A 19961-nucleotide genomic window follows, 5' to 3' on the forward strand; every position below is an offset into this window, starting at 1 on the left:
GGAGGGCTGCTTGGCAAAGAACGGGGCCAGATCTCAGATGAGGCCCCCGGGCTGCCCGGGCTGCCAGCCCTGCAGGCCAGGCCGGCTTTTCCTTGCACCTGGCCAGCGCTCGTGCTCAGGAGCAGTAGCCCCTTCCCCCTGTAGCTGCCCTCTACCGCCCCGCCCCGGGGGGCCTTGTTGATGGAAGGAAGGAGCCCTGCCCTGGAGATTCTGCGTGGCGTGTCGCTCCCTGCTCCCGGGTACTCCGTTACTGATCTCTGGCCTCCTCCCTCTCCATCCTTAGTCCCACTCATTCATTCAGACTGGTCAGCCCCCCACCCCCAAGATGAGCAGGGTGGATGGATGAATGGATGTCAAGTCTTCTCTCAGCGCTCCTGGGGACTCTGTCCCTGCTCCTACGATCTCAGGGGCACCCCAAATATCACTTTAAAATCAGTCATCTATGGAGCACTGTTTTATCAGGATGACTTTATTGTTTCAGCAGTCAGTACGCACCCCTCAACGGCTTGGCACAATCAGACTCATTTCTTGCTCCCATCTCCCGGGGAGGGAGGGTTGTCAGGGCAGGATCGGGGGACGTGGCTGCGAAGTCCCTCATTCCTCTGATGGCTCTTCTCATGAGAGCTCCAGGTCCATGGTGGAGCCTCAAAGCCACGAGGTGGCAGGTCCGAGGGGCGGGAGAGCCTGGAGAACCTCACGGCAAGGCTTGTGCTCTGGGTGTAGGCGGTGGTGCTCATCGCACGCCTTGCATGTGCTCAGGCCCACGGATGGGAGCCTGGGAGGTAGAGCTGGGATGAAAGGCCCGCGGTTGGAACATGTGGACCATCTTTGCCACAAGCACCTTGCGTTTCAGAGCATCACCTTTGGCATCAGAAAGACTCAAGCTGAAAGCTGAGCCGCACCACTAAGTGTTCAGAAGCCCGCAGGAACAGCTGACTGTCGGAGTTAGGTGATGTTCGAACCGAGGTCACTCTGACACCACAGCTGCAGGATTTGGCGCTGCTGGCTTACTCTCTCTGGGTCTCCATGTTTTCTCCCCATCAGTAAAGGGAAGCTATTAATACTCACTAGGGTGACTGTACAGATAAAAAGACGATGTACTTAAGTCCTTAGCACGGGGCCCAGCCCACAAGGGCTTGGTAAACGTCATCTGTCCCTGTCACTACTCTTCAGTGTCACTATGGTTGTTACTTCATGCTCAGTTCTGTACTGGGAGCTCAGGTTAAAGGATGAAGTGAGTAGAAAACCTCCCTGGCCCCGGAGGCTCTCCCAGTCTTTTAGGGTAGATGGCATGTCCGCCAGAAATTTCTGTATGACATTGCTTTGTGAAGGGAGTGGCATGGCATGGAGAGAGACGAGGACATCTTAGTGAGTCAGGGGAATTGGTGGCTTCTGAGATGCAGCTTGAGGAGAGGGGAGAATTTTGAGAGGTGGAGAGGTGGGGCTTTTGATAGTGGAGCTGGGGCTTAGGAGTGGGGAAGGGAGTAAGAAGGTGTCGGGGCGGGGAAGCACCAGGTAGCCCACAAGGGGTGGTGGGGTAGAATGTAGCACACGCCCTCGTGGGGGTGCCAGGTCGTAGTGGAGGATAAAGGACAGGTCAGCTGAAGCCAGATCAGGGAAGCAAAGTGAAAGCAAACTTGGTTTTGGCCTGGCGATGGTATGTGGGCCTCCTTGGCCACCTCCGGCCCTGCCTTGTATTTGTCGGGAAGTGAGCCTCAGCGCGTTGTCACTTCCCAAACCCACAGACCTGCTTCTAAAGTGGGGGAGATGCCCAGAGACAGTATGTCACTCTCCACGCAGCAGACTTTCTAAAATCCTCTCTCGCTGGGGGATACCATATTTTTTTCTCTCTTTCTACAGACTCTCCCATTTAGTTTTTATTTCCCTGCTCCCAAGAGGGTTCAAGTTTCCTCTGCCCACTCAGGACTCCTGGACCTTTCCCCTGGGTCCATTTTTTCTTACACAGAGTGATTTAGTGATCATCTCCCTTCTCGTTGTGTATATCCATGCTTTACTTCCTTTCTGAAAAACAAAAGAAACCTTTACCTTACCCTTAGGAGCAAGTCAATTTTTTTTTGTAATCCCTGTCAAACAATTAATTGAGTCCCAAATCCATAAAAGACACAGTGTGGAGTGGTCATTAGGGTTGTTCATATGCACGGAGTGGTCGCCTTCCCTAACCCCTTGAACCCACCAGATGTGGCCAAGGACTGATTTTGGCCAATGGAATGAGTGGAAGTGATGGGTCTCACTTCCTGCGAGAGGCTCGAAGAGCTGGTGTGGGACTGAGATTCACCACAACCTTTCCCCTTTGTCCTCGGTCACTGACACTGCCAGTTTTAGTGAAGATGGCAGCGTGGGTCATCTCCGACTGGACCGTAGAGAGAGGAGAGATGGGGCAATGCAGCGGGTCTGAAATGTGCATGTGGCATAAAACTAACCTGTGTTGTTTTAAGCCTTTGAGATGTGGGGGTTTGTTTGTTACACAGCATAACCTGCCTGTCCGTTTGACAGATAAGCCTGGCATTGGCACTTAGTAGGATCCATTCTGGACAGAAGTCATTCACCCTCAGAGGGCAGAGCCCTAGATTGCTGTGTCCATGAAATGCTCTCTGATAAGACTACGGGGTGACACTGAGAAGCACAAATGCCCCAACAAAGAAACCTCTTCGATATGTATGCCAGATGACCTTGGAGGTCGCTGTCTGAGGAAGAGCGGTGGCAGGACGGCCAGGGATGGGCTGTCCTCCAAAGACCTCAGCCTGGAGAGATTTGAATCAACCTCAGTGTTCTTTTATTCATTCAATCATCTCAACTAATCCTGATTGAGGGGCGCCTGGCTGGCTCAGTCAGTAGAGCGTGTGACTCTGGATCTCAGGGTGGTGAATTCAAGCCCCACACTGGGCATAGAGCTTACTTAAAAAAAATAAATGATATGGGGGGGAGTAAACAGAAGGGGGAATGAACCACGAGAGACTATGGACTCTGGGAAACAAACTGAGGGCTTCAAAGGGGAGGGGGTGGGGGATTGGGATAGGCCAGTGATGGGTAGTAAGGAGGGCATGTATTGCATGGGGCACTGGGTGTTATACGCAACTAATGAATCATGGAACTTTACATCAAAAACCAGGGATGTACTGTATGGTGACTAACATATCGTAATAAAAAATTATTGTAAAAGAATAAACAAATGATTAAAAAATAAACTAATACACATGGAGAGTTGCAGGCTCTGTGCATTCAAAGGCAAGACATGGTTCTAGCCTCCAGGAACTCCCAGACGGTGCATAAATTCTTGATTAAAACACAGTGTGATTAGGATTATATGGCGTCCAGAGTGAGGGCACATAAAATGATTAAACAGTAAAGCTCCCAAATTGCTCTGGCTCCTGAGCCATGAAGTCCTGATGCATTTCTAGCCAAGTCTCCTAGTAAGAGCCTCCCTTTCCCGCCAAAAGGAATTTGAAATGATCTTCCCAGCCTGGACGCTGGGAGGCTGAGGTCTTAATGCCTGGATTAAAGAGAAAGCTGCTTCTCTCTGGAAGCCAGCTCGAGCTCTTCCCACAGTGGGTAACTAAGCAAAGTTGGGTTTTTAAAAAAACGAAGGCTGGGGCGCCTGGGTGGCTCAGTTGTTGGGCGTCTGCCTGCGGCTCAGGGCGTGATCCCGGTGCTCTGGGATCAAGCCCCACATCAGGCTCCTCCGCTGGGAGCCTGCTTCTTCCTCTCCCACTCCCGCTGCTTGTGTTCCCTCTCTCGCTGGCTGTCTCTCTCTGTCAAATAAATAAATAAAATCTTAAAAAAAATAAAATAAAAAAACGAAGGCTGAGCAGCTGCGGCTTCAGTGAGAACTGCAGGTGTGGAGTAAGCCGTGGGACGCACGGCGTGGAGAGTGGCTGCACACACATCCTGGAGGCCAGGCCCGGCCTGAACAGCCTGTTTCCTGCAGTTGAGGCCTTTTCCCGCCGGGACGAGGGGAAGCTGGCAGCCGTGGGAGAACAGCCAGAGAGGAGAAGGCGAACATTTAGCAAAATGCATGCAGAAGCCATTGCAGAGTTTGGGCTCTACTGCTCTCATCAAATCCTTTCAGCAGCTTCAAAAAGCTAAGATTGGTGTGGCAGGTTCTGATGACGGTTTCCAGTCTGGGAGAAGCTGGCTTGACCATCAGGCGAGACTCTGGGCCCCGGAGTCGCAACACCACACAAAGCTGCCTCTCTCAGAGCTCCATCTGTCTTCCCCCACTTGTCGGGGTCCCAGACGGTGGTAGTCGACACACAGGAGCTGGTGTGCAAAGCTAGGGCTGGGTCTGAGGAGGGACTGGTCTGCTCCTTCCTGGCTGGATGCCTTCTTCTTCCCGGGGAGGTCCAGGGGCTGTCCCCAAGAAGATGGGGCGTGAGTTGCATTTTCTGCATGAATACGAGTGTTTCAGGAAGAGGGAATTGCTTCCAGAAAGGCACAGAGGAATGAAACCGCCGGGTGAATGGGGGGTGTGCATGGGTGACAATGACCAAGACTGAGTCTATATTTTACCATTTTGAGATGACAGGCAGTCTAGTAAAATGATGACAGTCAAAATCATGGGTTATTCTTCATGTTATTACCCCAGGCCTTGGTTTTGGGTGACATGCATTACACCGTGCCACGCATTGATGCCCTCGAGTCTCTTTTTTTTTTTTTTTTTAAATATTTTATTTATTTATTTAACACAGATAGAGACAGCCAGTGAGAGAGGGAACACAGCAGGGGAGTGGGAGAGGAAGAGGCAGGCTCATGGTGGAGGAGCCTGATGTGGGGCTCGATCCCGTAACGCTGGGATCACGCCCTGAGCCGAAGGCAGACGCTCAACCGCCGTGCCACCCAGGCGCCCCATGCCCTCGAGTCTCTTAGCAAGACTTTCTTCCTTGGGCCTGTAGCCTCCTGAACCACCCGAGTGCTGTGCATAAGGGAAGCATCTCTGATTATTTACATTTGATAATCTTTCTTTCCTTCGTCTTGGGACCTAAAGTAAATGGTGCAGCTTACAAGGAACGCGTTCGAGAGTCAGTGAATTATCAGTTAGTTGGTTGATGCACTTCTCCAAACCCATCGAAGCAACACCATTTTCAGGCTTTCATTTGAGTCTCTCTAGGCCCTTCTGATTTCTATCCTTGCTACTAGGATAGCTATCAGCTTCAATGGGTGTTAATTAGCTACTTATGAGATTAGCATGCTTCAGGCTCACTTTACATTTGATAACCTCTTCCTCTGCGATGAATCATGGATTAGAATTCAATATGCAATACTTTTGAAAAGGATAGTTTGAGGTAGTGAAAAATTAGAAATGGACTAAATAGCCAACAATAAAAGATAGATTTAATGAATCATAATACACCCACATGATAGCACGCCATCTACCACAAAAAATCATGTTTGTGAAGAGCTACGTAAATGACAGGAGAAAACGTTCACGTCTTCCTGATATGTCAAAAAAGCAGATTACGCACGGTATGATCCTGATTATGGTCAAATAATTATAATACCAATACATATACAAAATATGAGTTTCGTTTTCTTTGTGCTTTTTCTCTATTTTCCACATTAATCTAGTGAGTTTGCCTCACTTTTAGAATTCAAAAATATGTGACATTCACATTTGAGGGGTGGGATATTCTTCAGCATGACTTTTTAAGGTTAGGAAGGACTTCTTTAAATTTTATTGGCATTTGCAGCCTTAGAAGCAGAAACCAAGAGCCTTTGCAGACTGTTTCCTGAAGACAGGGCCCTTAGCTCTGGCAGAAAGCAAGCCAACACGATGTTGAGCTTTGTCCATTAGGATATTGAAGCCAGAATCCATTGCCCTGCCCTCCTCACACCTAGAGTGCTGACACATTCCACCTGCCCGGTCTCAACCACAGTTAGTAGAGGCTCACCCCACGGTCTAGCCCACGGTAGACACCGTCTCCTCTTGTTTTTCCTCATGCTGAAAGTATGAAGGCTGAGGGTTACCTGGTACATACTTATGAAGCCATCTGGAGTTGGGATAGGATAAACAGAGATATGACTTTGAACACCTTCCCTGTGCGAAGAAGAGAACATCTCCAGAAGCATGACGTGGGTTTTATTATTTTTTAAAGATTTATTTATTTATTTGAGAGAGAGAGAATCTCAAGCAGACTCCCTGCTGAGTGCGGAGCCGGATTTGGGGCTCCATCTCAGGACCCTGAGACCATGACCTGAGCCACAGTCAAGAGTTGGATGCTTAAGCAACTGAGCCACCCAGGCGCCCCAGAATGGGTAATTTTGGAATTTAAAAAGACATGAACTTTGCAGAGCCTTTGTACCTTCTGTAGGGATTTAATAACCTCCTTCCGAAAGAGGTAGAGGTGGGCCACAGAGCATCAGAAATGAATTTAACGGAGTTGAGAGTATGTCTCTAATCTGGTGGCTTCCAGCCTTTTCCCACGTGTGACATAATATTGGGAACACACTGGATGTGATTAGGGATCTGAAGATAGCACTTAATGAGCCAGCAATTGTGACAACACAGCCAATGACAGCAGCAGCAGCAGCAGCAGCATGTCTTTCCATATCTATGAAAGCACTCACTTGCCTCCCACATTGTTTGTGTTCCTTGTGCTGCTGTGGTCCTTTGGAGTAGAACTCTTTATTACCTGGACATGCCCTCTAACATTCTCTCCATTGGGTCCTTACATGTCCCACTGAATATGTGCTCCTTCTCTGGAACTCAGCTCTGCTCGTCCTGGGCTGAATGTGTGTGTCCTCGCCAAATTTATGTTCAATTCCTAACTCCCAGTGGGATGATATTTGGAGGTGGGACCTCCAGGAGTTCATTAGGTTTGAATGAGGTCATGAGGGTGGGGCCCTCATGATGGGATTCGTGTCAGTTTCAGAAGAGGAAGAGAGATCAGAGCTGGCTCAGTCTCCACGTGCAAGTATCTGGAAGAGGCCATGTGAACACGCAATGAGAAGGTAGCTGTCTGTAAGCCAGGAAGAGGGTTCTTACCTGAACCTGACCATGCTGGCACCTTGATCGTGGACTTCCCAGCTTCCAGAACCATGAGAAAATAAATGTCTGTGGTTTGAGCCACCCAATCTGTGGTATTTTGTTAACACAGCCCAAGCCGACTAAGACAGTCCTCTTCCCCACAGCAAACTTCCCCCGCTCTAAACTGACTGACGTGATATCGTGAGTTCAAAGAGGCCCATGCATCCCCACCTACCAGGATGGGTGCTCAACTACGTCAAAAATAAATACACATGTATTCAGATTTAGTGGCTCACTGGGGAAGGTCGAGGGGAATTGGTCACTGCCCCAGCCTGTGAAATGGACTTGTTAATGACTCTCTCCAGGGTATGCTCAGAGAGCTCACGGCACTGGGCTACCTCCGACCCAGGGTGACGCCTCTCATGTTTCTGCAGAACAAATGTTTGTAAAATAAATGAGTGAAGTATTCTTGGTGTCTCAGAGGCCTCATTGTCAGCAGGATATTTTTTTTGGTTGTATCTCGGGAAATCTCCGGGGTTGTGACAATTCATCCGTTCTTCCTTTCTAGCTCCAACTGCCCAGCCCCATGGGTGAGATGAGAAAGCAGGCTAGGGTGAGGAATGCCACACCCTAGAGAGAAGACTAGTTAGGGGAGACCACTAGGTAGAGGAATCTTCCAGCTTGGACCAGCTTCTTAGTCTTGGCTTCATGCCGGTCAAAGCCTAACTAGATGGTGAAATAGCGAATCCAATTGTAAGTGTGTGTGTGTGTGTGTGTGTGTGTGTGTGCGCTCGCACGCACGCGCATGGTGGGGGTGGTTGGTAGGCATGTATTTGCACCTTGGTTAGGTTGTGTATTGAAGCCGTCATCTCACAGACGAAGTTCTCGGGGCTCTGATCCTCGGGGAACGTGGTCACGCTGACGGTCAGGGGCATGTGTCTGCTGCGAGCGCTTGCAGGTGGGGGAGGGTGGAGTGCGTGTACAGGCTGAGAAAGTTCACCCGCTGATTCTGAGTCACTCCTTGCTTGAGAACTACTCATTTGGGGAATTGTCACCTCACTTAGGCTTCCTCATAAGTGACGCGGTTTCGACGTCATTGCTCCGATCACCTTCCTGCGCACCTCGGGCTCATCCCTTTCTAGGGTTAGCATCAGAGGGAAAGAAGCCGGGTTCACGGATGTGTTGACGAAACCCCGGTTGCCTGATCTTGCACTGTAAGAAAGGCAGGCTCCCGCGGGCTTCTATTAATTAAGTGCTGAAACCCAGTGGACAGGCGAGTTCCAGACAGCAAAACGTCCTCTCTTGTGGGCAAAAGCTGGGCTGAAGTTTGAGTCTGTTGGGTAGGGGCTTTCAGAGTCCTTGACGTCAAAGGTGCCACCGGGGTGCCACAAGGCCTGGAGAAGCTGGGGACGGGGTCCACTGGAAGGGGCAGCAAGCAATAGGCCTGGGGTGGGAAGGGAGAGGTCCAAGCCTACAGCCCCTCAGAAAGTGTGCAGATACACAGAGAAAAAGCGGGATTTTCGAAGCAAGCATGAGAAAGTCCCACGTTCTTTTCAGCCCTTCCTAGGACAAGCAGCTGGACTCCGTTCAGCAGCAGGATGGGCAAACCCTGAGGGTTGAACGGTGCCTGGAGATCAGTCTGTGTATTCGTTTCGTCTTTGCTGCTGTAACAAGCTAGCCCAGACTTGGTGGCTGTCTGTGTTCCTTGACTCGGGGTCACCTTTTCCCATCTTCAAAACCAGCAACACTGAATCATATTGTTCTCTGGCTCTTCTTTTTTGCCTTCTTTGACTTTTAAAGACCCTGTGGTCCCATGGCCCACCTGCATCATCCCGGATGCTCTTCTGTCTCAAGGTCAGCTGATCAGCGACCTTAATTCCATTTGCAGCGTTCGTTCCTCTTTGCCATGTAACTTGATACATTCACAGGTTCTGGGGCTGGGGGCCTGGGCGGTTGGGGGGACCCTTGTTCTGCCTGCCATCCTGTGTTTTGCCTCCCGGACCACCTGCAGCACCCAGGGCAGGCACAGTGTGTCTACCTTTAGACACTGACTCTGCTCCATGAATTGAGGTCTCAAAGACCCCTTCCTTCTACTTCCAGCTTTTACTTCTGCTCCCTTCCCAGTCCAGAATACTCCCAGAAGCATGTGCAAAGAATCATTTTAGAGAAGAGTCTTAGAAGGTGCATGATTAAACATGCAATTATCATACAACTAAACAAGCAATTATCATAGAACCTGGCAATTGACTCCAGGGCCTTGACCCCAGAGAAATGAAGGCTTATCTTTACACATAAATAAATGTTTATGGTAACTTTACTTATAACAGACAAAAACTGGAAACAACCCAGATGTCCTTCAACAGGTGAATGGTTATAAGGTTGTGGTACATTCACATGATGGGATACTACTTAGCAACAAAAGGGAATGGACAATAGATACACACAACTATGGACAAATCCCTGGAGAATTATGCAGAATGAAAAAAGGCAATTTCAGAAGTTTGCATACTGTAGGATTCCAAGTATAGAACATTCTTGAAATCACATTTTAGAAATGGAGAGCAGATTGGTGGTTGCCAGGGGTTGCAGAGGGGGAAGGGGGGAGGGAAGTGGTATGGCCACGGGAGGACAGAATGAGGGACCCCTGTGGTGGTGGAGACGTGCTGTGTCTTGACTGTACCTTTGTCAATATCCTAGTTCTGATCTTGTACTGCTGTTTCGTACGATGTTACCCTGGGGGAACTGATGAAACTACAGGGGGGCTCTCTGTATTATTTCTTACAACTGCATGTGAATCTGCCTGCAATTTTCTCAAAATGGTACATTCACATGCAGTTGTAAGAAACATTAATTTAAAAAAAGGCTTTTGGCAGAGCCAGCAACAGACTTGGAGAAGTTCCTACCTTCCAAGGCAACACAGGGGAGTTCTAAAAAACATCGCATGTGCCATGGAGGGCAGTTAGTGGGTTCAGGGCATATCTCTAACTCAATTTGTGCCACTTTGGAAACTTTCCTATTCCTTAGTTTTGAATATGGGCAACAAATTCATTTCCTCCAATGCCAAGAAGTTATTTTTACACACAGCATCAAGTGTATGGGGCCACTGAACGTTCCAGCCAAAAAGAGGGTACATCCCTGGTAAGGGGCCACCTGTCTGTCTGTCTGTCTTTGTCCCCTCTCTCCCTCTGCTTCCAGGCTTCACAAATCCCCTGGGCAGAGGGTGTCTGATGGGAGGCGGGGCGGGGGGGGGGGGTTGGGGGGGAGGCCTGCCTGCCGCACAGAGGGCCAGTGGAGAAGTTGGGGAGTTGGGGGGGCAGTGGGTTGAGTGTCCCCCGCTCCTCCGCCCCACCCGTGGACCAGGCACAGCCACGTGCAGGCTGTGGGCGGATGGGCAGGGCCACTCTGGAGAGAGCTGGGTCAGCAGCATGAGGCGGCTTCTGGCTGGCTCCCGGGGTTGGCTTTGCTCAAGGCGAGAGCTGTCAACTCTGCCCTTTTGAAAATGAGCAACAAAGGGGAAAAGGAAAGAAAAGAGAAAGGGGAGTGGGGGGAGCCCAGGGTGGGGGTGGGGGAGGCAAGGCTGAGAGAACAGGTGGGGACTATTTAAACAGAAGGCCTGACTCAGCCGTTTCCTTTCATTGAATTTCCAAAGGCCTGTTTGTTTTAGCCCCCAGGCGCCGCCCCCCCCCCCCCCCCCACGGATGGGAGCAGGCTGGGGGCCCATCTCCGGGAGAGAAGGAGCTGGGACTAAGGCTGGGGGGGTGGTGCAGCAGGCAGAGCAGGCATCATCTGGGCTCACGGGGTCTGGGTTAGGGGTTTCATTTTGCTCACTTTCTGCTTTCTGAGCTCCAGAACTCTCACCTAGGAAAACTCTGGGCCCTGCAGATGCTGGAGAGGTGGGGGTGAGAAGCTTGGGGAAGAGTTATGAATACCACCCCCCCCCCCCAGTGGAGAAGAGAAAATAGATGCCATATGTTAGAGAGTGTAAGTATTGATCTAGAAAATGTGCAAATGGAGAGAATGACCAAGGGTGGGGAAAACAGAATTCTCAGGCTCTCCCAGTCATTACTGGATGACACCAGAAAGTTATTTTTCTCCTCCCAGAAGAATGCCTACACATTTTGAGTTCTTAGTTCCATGATTACAGTCACAAATAAGGCTGAGCATGGGACTTGTCTTGGCAAACCACACCTCCTACAGGAAGGCCTCCAGGTTACCTTAAAAAGAGTTACATTGTATTTGGACTCCACAAGCTCTCTTTCGGGGAATTCACCTTGGACCTGCATATATAACCCCGGTGATCAGGGACCCTGCAGTTTATAGCAGAACAAAATTTGTAAATCCAGGGAGGGTTTCTTTTGTTTAAGCAATCACATTGAAAGCTAATTGCTACCCATCACCAGCTTATCCCGGTGATGGGTATTAAGGAGGGCACATATTGCATGGTGCACTGGGTGTTATACGCAAATAATGAATCATGGACCATTACATCAAAAACTAAGGATGTACTGTATGGTGGCTAACATAACATAATAAAAAATTATTCTAAAAAAATATATATATAAAAAAAAAAAGAAAGAAAGCTAATTGCTTTCAAAAGGTTCAGCCTTACTGGGTCATCATTAGTGCCTATGAATAAATGAAGCAGTTGTAGGATTTCATCGACTTCTCCCTGGGGTATCAGATTCAACCTGAACTCAAATGTGGAATACATTTGGTTGAGCAGCGCTTGAAGGAACCAATAGTTAGCATTACAGAAGTGTAAATCAGGCTCTAAGTCATGAATTTGCTAACTACCCCCACCGGCACACAGCCTATAGGACTGTGGCTCCCCCCATCTCATTGGGTGCTCTCCACATTCTCAGTCTCCACCCTGTACTGGGCTCCTGGCCCCTCCTCTGTCTCCCCTAAACCCTTCCCCCCTTGGGCTGCCTGGAAGTAGCTGAGCAAGCCTTTGCCTGAGCTTGTCCTCTTCCAGAGGTCAGACAGTCGCGCATTCCCCCGGCACAGGCACAGAACCCGGCGCGGTGTCGGGCATACATGCTTATTAATAAATGCCTTTTGACTTTCCATGACGGCAAGCAAGGGAAAGAGGTGGGTCTGGGGCAGACCCACAGTATTTTCCCTGTTTGTTTTGCTTGACGTCAAATCAGATTCAAACACCCAAAACCAAACCAAAACAACACAAAACCTTGGGAATTTCCCCCATTTGACCAGATTCATATTCCATCCAGGGGAATATTCTCACACCCTGAAGGTGTGTCAGATTTAACCCCTACCTTAGCAGGGGACTGGACGAAGCGTACGATCTGTGCCTCACAATTCCTCTGGTGAGTTTGGATAAGCCCTGTGCTCCTCGGGTCTGAATACTAAAGAGGTCGGATTAAAGGAGAGGTCCTCTCATAGTCCATAGTCTCTCATGTTTCATTCCCCCTTCTGATTACCCCCCCTATGAGAAACAAACTGAGGGCCACAGAGGGGAGGGGGGTGGGGGAATGGGATGGGCCGGTGATGGGTAGTAAGGAGGGCACGTATTGCATGGTGCACTGGGTGTTATACACAACTAATGAATCATTGAGCCTTACATCGGAAACCGGGGATGTACTGTATGGTGACTAACATAATATAATAAAAAATCATTATTAAAAAAAAATAAATTCCTTTATTTAAGTTTAAAAAAAAAATAAAAATAAAGGAGAGGTCTTTTTCACCACTGAGGATCCTATGATTTCTTTCATTGTTGCGTGAACTCCATGTTGTGGAATATTTGTAATTAGATCCTTAAGGATCGTGTTCTATATTCCAAACAGTCTGATGGATCCTCAAAAAATTATATGTAGGGTTACCCTAAGACCTGGAAATTCTAGGAGTAAACTACACTAAAGAGGTGAAAGACCATATTCTGAAAATTATAAAACCCTGATGAAAGAAATTCAAGACAATGAAAAGAAATGGGAAGACATTCCATACTCATGGGTTGGAAGAATAAATATTGTTAAAATGCCCATATTATCCAAAGCAATCTACAGATTTAATGCAATCTCTATCAAAATATCAACAGCATTTTTCACAGAACTAGAACAAACAATCCTAAAATTTGTATGAAACCACAGAGACCTTGAATAGCCAAAGAAACCCTGAAAAAGAGAAACAAAACTGGAGGCATCACAATTCCCGGCTCCAAGTTACGTTACAAAGTGGTAGTAATTAAAACAGTATGGTACTGGCATAAAAATAGACACATAGATCAATGGAATAGAATAGAAAACCCAGAAATAAACCCACAATTATGTGGTCAATTAATCTTCAACAAAGGAGGAATGAATAGACAATGGGAAAAAGTCTCTTCAACAAATGGTTTTGGGAAAACCGGACAGCTTCATGCAAAAGAATGAAACTGGACCACTTTCTTTCACCATATACAAAAACAAACTCAAGATGGATTAAAGACCTAAACGTGAAACCTGAAACCATAAAAATCCTTGAAGAGCACGGGCAGTAATTTCTCTGACATCAGCCATAGCAACATTTTTCTACATGTCTCCCGAGGCAATGGAAATAAAAGCAAAAATAAACTATTAGACTACATCAAAATTAAAAGTTTCTGCACAGCAAAGGAAACAATAAAAAAATCCCTAAAATGTGAACTAGGGAATGGGAGAAGATATTTGCAAATGACATAGCTGATAAAGGATTAGTATCCAAAATATATAAAGAACTAATACAACTCAACACCCAAAATACAAATAATCCAGTTAAACAACGGGCAGAAGACATGAACAGACATTTCTCCAAAGAAGACATCCAGCTGGCCAATAGATGCGTGCAAAAATGCCCAACATCACTGATCATCAGGGAAATGCAAAGCAAAACCACAATGAGATAGCATCTCACACCTGTCAGAATGGCTAAAACCAACAACACGAGAAACAACAAGTGTTGGTGAGAATGTGGAAGAAAAGGAACCCTCGTGCACTGCTGGTGGGAATGTAAACTTGGTGGAAAATAGTATGGAGGTTCCTCAAATATTTAAAAATAAAATTACCCTATGATTCAGTAATCACACTACTGGATATTTACCCCCAAAATACAAAATCACTAATTCCAAGGGATACATACACCCCTATGTTTATAGCAGCATTATTTACAATAGCCAAATTATGGAAGCAGCCCAAGTGTCCGTCGATAGATGAATGGATAAAGGGGCGGTGGTACACACACACATATACACACACACAGAGCACAGAGGAATATTACTCAGCCACAAAAGAAATGAAATATGGCCATTTGCAATATCTTGGATGGATCTAGAGGGTATTATGCGAAGCAAAATAAGTCAGAGAAAGACAAATACCATAAAATCTCACTCATATGAGGAATTTAATAAACAAGACAAACAAGCAAAGGAAAAAAAAGAGAGAGAGACAAACCAAGAAACAGACTCTTAACTATGGAGAACAAGCTGCTGGTTACCAGAGGGCAGGTGGGGGGGGATGGGGGAAATAGGGGATGGGGGCTAAAGAGTAGTACACTTATCATGATGGAAAAAAATGATAAAAAAGTACTTATTTCAGGCTATAGTGAAGGCAATTACATATACAGTGAAGAAAAAAAAAATACCCAGCAATTCCAATCCCAGTATATACCCAGGAGAATTGAAAACATGTCCACGCTGAGACTTGTACATGAATGTTGATGGCAGCATTATTTATAATAGCCAAAGAGTGGAAACAATCCAAGTGCCTATTAAGGGATGAATGGATAAACCAAATGTGGTCTATACCACGGAATAGCATTTGGCCGTAAGAGGGCACGGAGCGCTGTCTTGTGCTACAACATGGCAGAAGCTTGCCGACCTTACGCCGAGTGAGAGCAGCTTGACACAAAAGACCACGTATTGTATGATTCCATTTATATGAAGAGTCCAGAATGGGCGCATCCACAGATGCAGAAAGAAGAACAGAAAGAGACCACCTCGGGCTGGGGATCCGGACGGAATGGGGGGAGGGGAGGCAACTGCTAAGAGTTGGGGGTTTCTTTGCGGGTGATGAAAACGTTTTAAAATTGATTGTCATGAGGGCTGTACTCTCATTAGTGACCCTGTGAATATACTAGAACTATTGAATTGTACATTTTAAATGGATGAATTGTATGGTCTGTGAATTAAATTTCAATAATGCTGTTAAGAAAAGTTCAGTGTTAATCTCCCTGCAACGCTGGTGAGAGAAGAGCGTTGGAGTAGTCAGCTTCCCAGAAGAGGGGGAATTCGGGCTGGGTCACCAGGAAGAGCCGGATTGATTGCGGAGAAGCAGTTGGGGGTCTTTCCAGGCTTGGGGGCACAGTGTCAGCCAAGGCCTGGGGACAGGGGTGGCCTTGGCACGTGTCGGGGCAGTGAGCGGGTCTCTCTGGCTAGAAGCGAGCATGTGTTGGGGAACTTGTGCGGGAGGACAATGAGCAGAGAACCGGTGTAAAGGCCCTGGAATCCAAGGTAGGGCATTTGTCTCCGCAAGCAGGGAGACACTGAAGTTCCTTGAGTAATTTGATCAAAGTGGTATTTTAGGCAACTCCAAAGCTTCATTTGCAGAAATGGGCAGGCAGAGTGGCAGTGCGAAGAGACGAGAAGCAGGAAAATGGGTAGCTTCTTGGAGCACATCTAATGAATGAGGCTGTCCTATTTTCCCTTTGAAGAGAGCCCTTGACCCTAGCTGTGTCTCCTTGCAGGCCCTGCCAGCCACCCTATGTGCCAACCACGGGGGCCCCCAACTCCAAGCGCTCCTGCTGTCTGATACCTTGGTCCTTCTTTACATACCTTCCTCTTCCTTGGAATGCCACGCATGCTTCTTCTCCGGTTAGTAAACTATTCAACTTGGAGGACCAGTCTGAACGTGTGTGTGTGTGTGTGTGTGTGTGTGTGTGTGTGTGTGTGTGTGTGCCATCCTGGTGGGGGATGGGAATCAGGACGGGGGTCCCCGGGGTAGGGCGAGCCCTGCAAGGCAGTAGGGGCTCTGAGGAGCTCTTGCAGGATGGACAGCTCAATGGTGGTCTGCCGGAGCCCAGGCCGGGGCGTGCATCTAAGACAGAGGGCAGGGCACACATGGGGCTGGAGATATCGTGGGTAGAATTTGTGCAGACTGTGGCGAGGAGAGCTGAGGGTGCAGGCTTAGGGTCGCGGTTCCCCAGCTCAGTCCAGAAATGGCTTTGCATGGGACGCCTGGGTGGCGCAGTCGTTAGGTGGCTGCCTTCGGCTCAGGGTGTGATCTTGGCGTTCCGGGATCGAGCCCCACATCAGGCTCCTCCGCTATGAGCCTGCTTCTTCCTCTCCCACTCCCCCTGCTTGTGTTCCCTCTCTCGCTGCCTCTCTCTCTGTCACATAAATAAATAAAATCTTAAAAAAAAAAAAAAAAAAGAAATGGCTTTGCAGTGCCTGTGTCCTGGAAGTGGGTGCTATGAAGGAGCCAAGCTGGGCTGGACAACATGGCAGTCCTTGGGCGCTCTTTTCAAGAGCTACACTTGCTTCCTTGTGTTCGCACTTAGTTTCTTCCACGATGCATTCGGGTGTGGTATTAGTACTTGCCTGTTTCTCGTCCCTTTCATTGGACGGTAGATTCTGGAAGCTGGTGAGCCTGGTTTTTATGCCTCTGCAGTTTTAGCCCGGTCCCAGGGTCCTGCCGAACACAGTGCTTGTGCTCAGCAAACACATCTTCGGTCCTTCCAATCTACGCTTTCCCCCCAATTCTCCTCAAGGCCTTCAGGAGGGAAATTAAGGGCTTTGAGCACACTCTGGCCAATTTCCTAAACTTCTTACAGTTCGAGGGGTCAGTGTCTACTCATTTGACATAGTCTAGTGAGCAACAGGAAGGCCATGAGGCAACGGTGTCTCCTGCTCTGGTTATCACGGGTCTCTTGGTCCCAGCTGACCTCCAGCGGTAGAATTTCAGGTGAATCATGAATGTAAGTAGCTCCTTTTTTTATATGGCTATTTTTTGGGGGGGGGATGGTTCTGGGTCGCCTACCTCTTTATCTGTTACATGCATTAAGTCAGTCATTATGCATTGGTCAAATTAAATACAATAAATCCATATATATATAATTATATATATTTTATATATATAATTAAAGAGAGCAAGAAAGATAAACGAACAAGTCAAAAGGGCGTAAGTGGTAAAGAGAGCCCGAGAGGGGTGCTGTGTGTCGGCCCCACCTGCTAGCCTGTGACGCCCAGGACCTCCCCCAGTGCGAACAGCTCACCAGGCGATGGGTGGCTCTAGTGTTTACACCGTGGCTTTTAACTAAACAGTGAAATGATTCCCTTTGCTGTGCATTTACCGAAACTCTGATCTCTTTCTACGCTGGATTTCACGCAGACTTTGCTGGCTCTATCGAGCGGGGCCGCGCACCCTGCAGCAGGGGATTAAACACTTAACGTCGGCCCCATGAAATAGCTCCCCACGTAAGAGGCTTCCCTGGAGGAACTTCTTGTGTCCCTGGCACCTGCTGCAATGATGAAATGAACTAAGGTCGGGCCCGAGGGAACTGAAGGTCACTGCCCTGTCCTTGTCCACCCCCTGGTGCTGCTTCCTCTATCCTCCAGGTGACCAGCTGGTCCGGCCTTGCCTTTTTCTCTAAAGGGGATCTGACATGTGGGGGTCAGGAGGGAGTTGGTCTGATCCCAGGAAATAATTTAGGATACACTTCCACAGACATCCTTTGCATAGAAAGTACTAGTTTACATCCTTATGTTTTATTTATTTTTCTCAGATAGTATCATAAAATACTTACTGTTTCATCTTGATCCTTTTCTCTTAACAATATATCTTGGCATCTCGTGAGCTCCTCTTCTTTCTCACTCCTTCCTGGTGCTCCTTTCTTAGCTCTCTGAGCTGAAGTCCCAGTTCTGCTTGTTGGCCTCTTGGTTTTGGCCACATATCTGGGTCACAACAATGACGACAGCAGCATAGCAAATATGTAGCACTTTACATATATGCACTCCTTCTTATGCAAGAAAATTCCCCCCACTGTATGGATGAGCAAAATGAGGCATAGAGTGGTCAGAGCAGGGCAGGGGAGCAGCAGAGCTGGGGGGCAGAGCCTGGCTCCCAAGTTCACCAGCCTGGCCGCTGCGGTATCCGGGCCTTGGCTGTATATATTTCGCTTTGTGGCTGGCTTGATTCTAATAATTCCTACATCTTCAGATGAGAAACTCCTTCTTTTGGGCTGAGCTCTGCCTTCACAGGTGAGGAACTTCCAACAGGATCTTGAACACGCTGGGTGTATGGAACAGCACTCCCTCCTGGGGGGAACGCCAACCTTTACCTGTAATCCCACCTTCCAGGGTCACACCTGGTTGAGGAAAAATCAGGTCATAGCAAGTCCCTGGACGCTATTCCTCTGCTCTGCTGCTGTGTTTTGAGAACTCTATCCGGTCCTTCCTCTAGGTTCTCGCAGGTAGATTCTAGGACTCTTGAAGAGGGCCTCATGCATGCTCCACACGTCAGTCCTCTGGCCCACCTCCCCTGGAAGCCACCGTCTTGCAGTCGCCTGCCCCGGCTCCCTGCCAGGGCACCCCTGGCTTGGCACGTGCCGCAAGAGGCTGTCAAAAGGGGCTGCCACGGCCGGTGCGTCTGTAGCGGGAGGAGATAAGGGTCCTCCAAGAGCTCTGAGCGAAGTGCTGGGCGACGGCGCTTGGGGGTAGGAAGAGAGCCTTCTGGATCTGTAACTGGGGACTGCTCCCAGAGGGGTGCTGTTGATTTGGAGATGTGCGGATATGTGGAGAGGCTATTCTGGGCAAGGAGAACACGGACGAAACACCCAAACCTGTCATCTGAGACTGTGGAGTTGTGCTCCGTGCGGAGCCCTGAAGTCAGCTGGGGCTGCCCTGAACTTCTCATGAATTCAAATCCTACGCGACTACACGGGGCCCAGGCGAAGCTCTGCCTCCTCCCAGCTCGGCCCAACTTGGACTTTCATAGCCTTTATCGTCCAGGAAAAATCAGCAAGCACTTATTGAGAGCCAGCTGTTTGCCTAGCTCTGCTTTCCATCTGGTGCATATGGAGAAGCTCTCTCCCAGCCCCCTTGCTTTCCTGAAGCTGGGTGAGGTGGGGATGACCTCTTGAGTCTCCTCCCAGCCATCAAGGTTTCCTCATTATTTAGCATCCGCTGAGGGGCTGGCAGCCCCGCCAGTGCACGGTCTGGACCTGGTCCTCCCGGAGCCCGATTTAGGCTGGGTGCTTGGAAGTGACGGGACAGCACGAGGGGGAGCCGGGGTCACCGGCTCTGGCAGCATCAGAAGCTTTTCTGCTGCAAGGTCCCAAGTGGGGTTTGGACTCTTGTGGGTGCACTTGTGAATGACTGGCCAAGTTCTTGGGGGGTAAAAAAAAGGAAAGGAAAGGAAAGAAGAGAGGAGAGAATACCCTCTGACAGTGCAGCAGAGGGAAGAGCAGTCACACAGCTTCCTCGAAAAGGCAGGCAAAGGGGAGGTGGAGCTAAACAGGGACCCCGCCACCCTGGGCCCCACACGCAAGTGCTCATCCCTCTGCACCGCTGCTTCACAAAGGCTGCGATGTCTAGATGCTGTGCACTTGGAATTCTCCACCGGAATCTGGCTCCGTCCCGCTCACAGGACTGGAGGCTGTGTGAATTAGGACTAGGTTAGCAGCAAAGGGAAACCACATCACAGCCTTATCAAGAGGCCACGGAGGTGGGACTGTCTGCCTTGGGGGAGAGGGCTGGAGTTCCTTGGTATCTGAGAACAAGAGTCTGTCCTTACTTTCTGAAAAGAAGCAAGGTAGAAATGAAAAAGAATGAGGCCTGGCGTTGAGTGTTTGGAGGGGCTGTTAGAATTCCCACCCCATAAGTTTTTGAAAACAATGGCAAGTTGCCACAGCTTCAGAGATCCGGGGAATTCTGGATTTTGCCCTGGAAGTCCCTGGAGGCTGAGTGGGACGGGAAGAGAAGCCGTGCCTAAAAATACTCCATGGAGGA

General features: G+C 48.8%; 1 long non-coding RNA gene across 1 annotated transcript; it reads right to left on the reverse strand.

Annotated features, from left to right (window-relative positions):
* Positions 1-453: 453 nt before the first annotated feature.
* Positions 454-19049, reverse strand: LOC130542157 (uncharacterized). Its single transcript, XR_008956512.1, has 2 exons — positions 17759-19049; positions 454-2022 (listed from the first exon to the last, which is right to left on the reverse strand). It is a non-coding gene; the product is annotated as an uncharacterized LOC130542157 (long non-coding RNA).
* Positions 19050-19961: the final 912 nt, after the last annotated feature.

This window comes from Ursus arctos, unplaced genomic scaffold, assembly GCF_023065955.2.
Source record: "Ursus arctos isolate Adak ecotype North America unplaced genomic scaffold, UrsArc2.0 scaffold_1, whole genome shotgun sequence".
NCBI classification, from domain to species: domain Eukaryota; kingdom Metazoa; phylum Chordata; class Mammalia; order Carnivora; family Ursidae; genus Ursus; species Ursus arctos.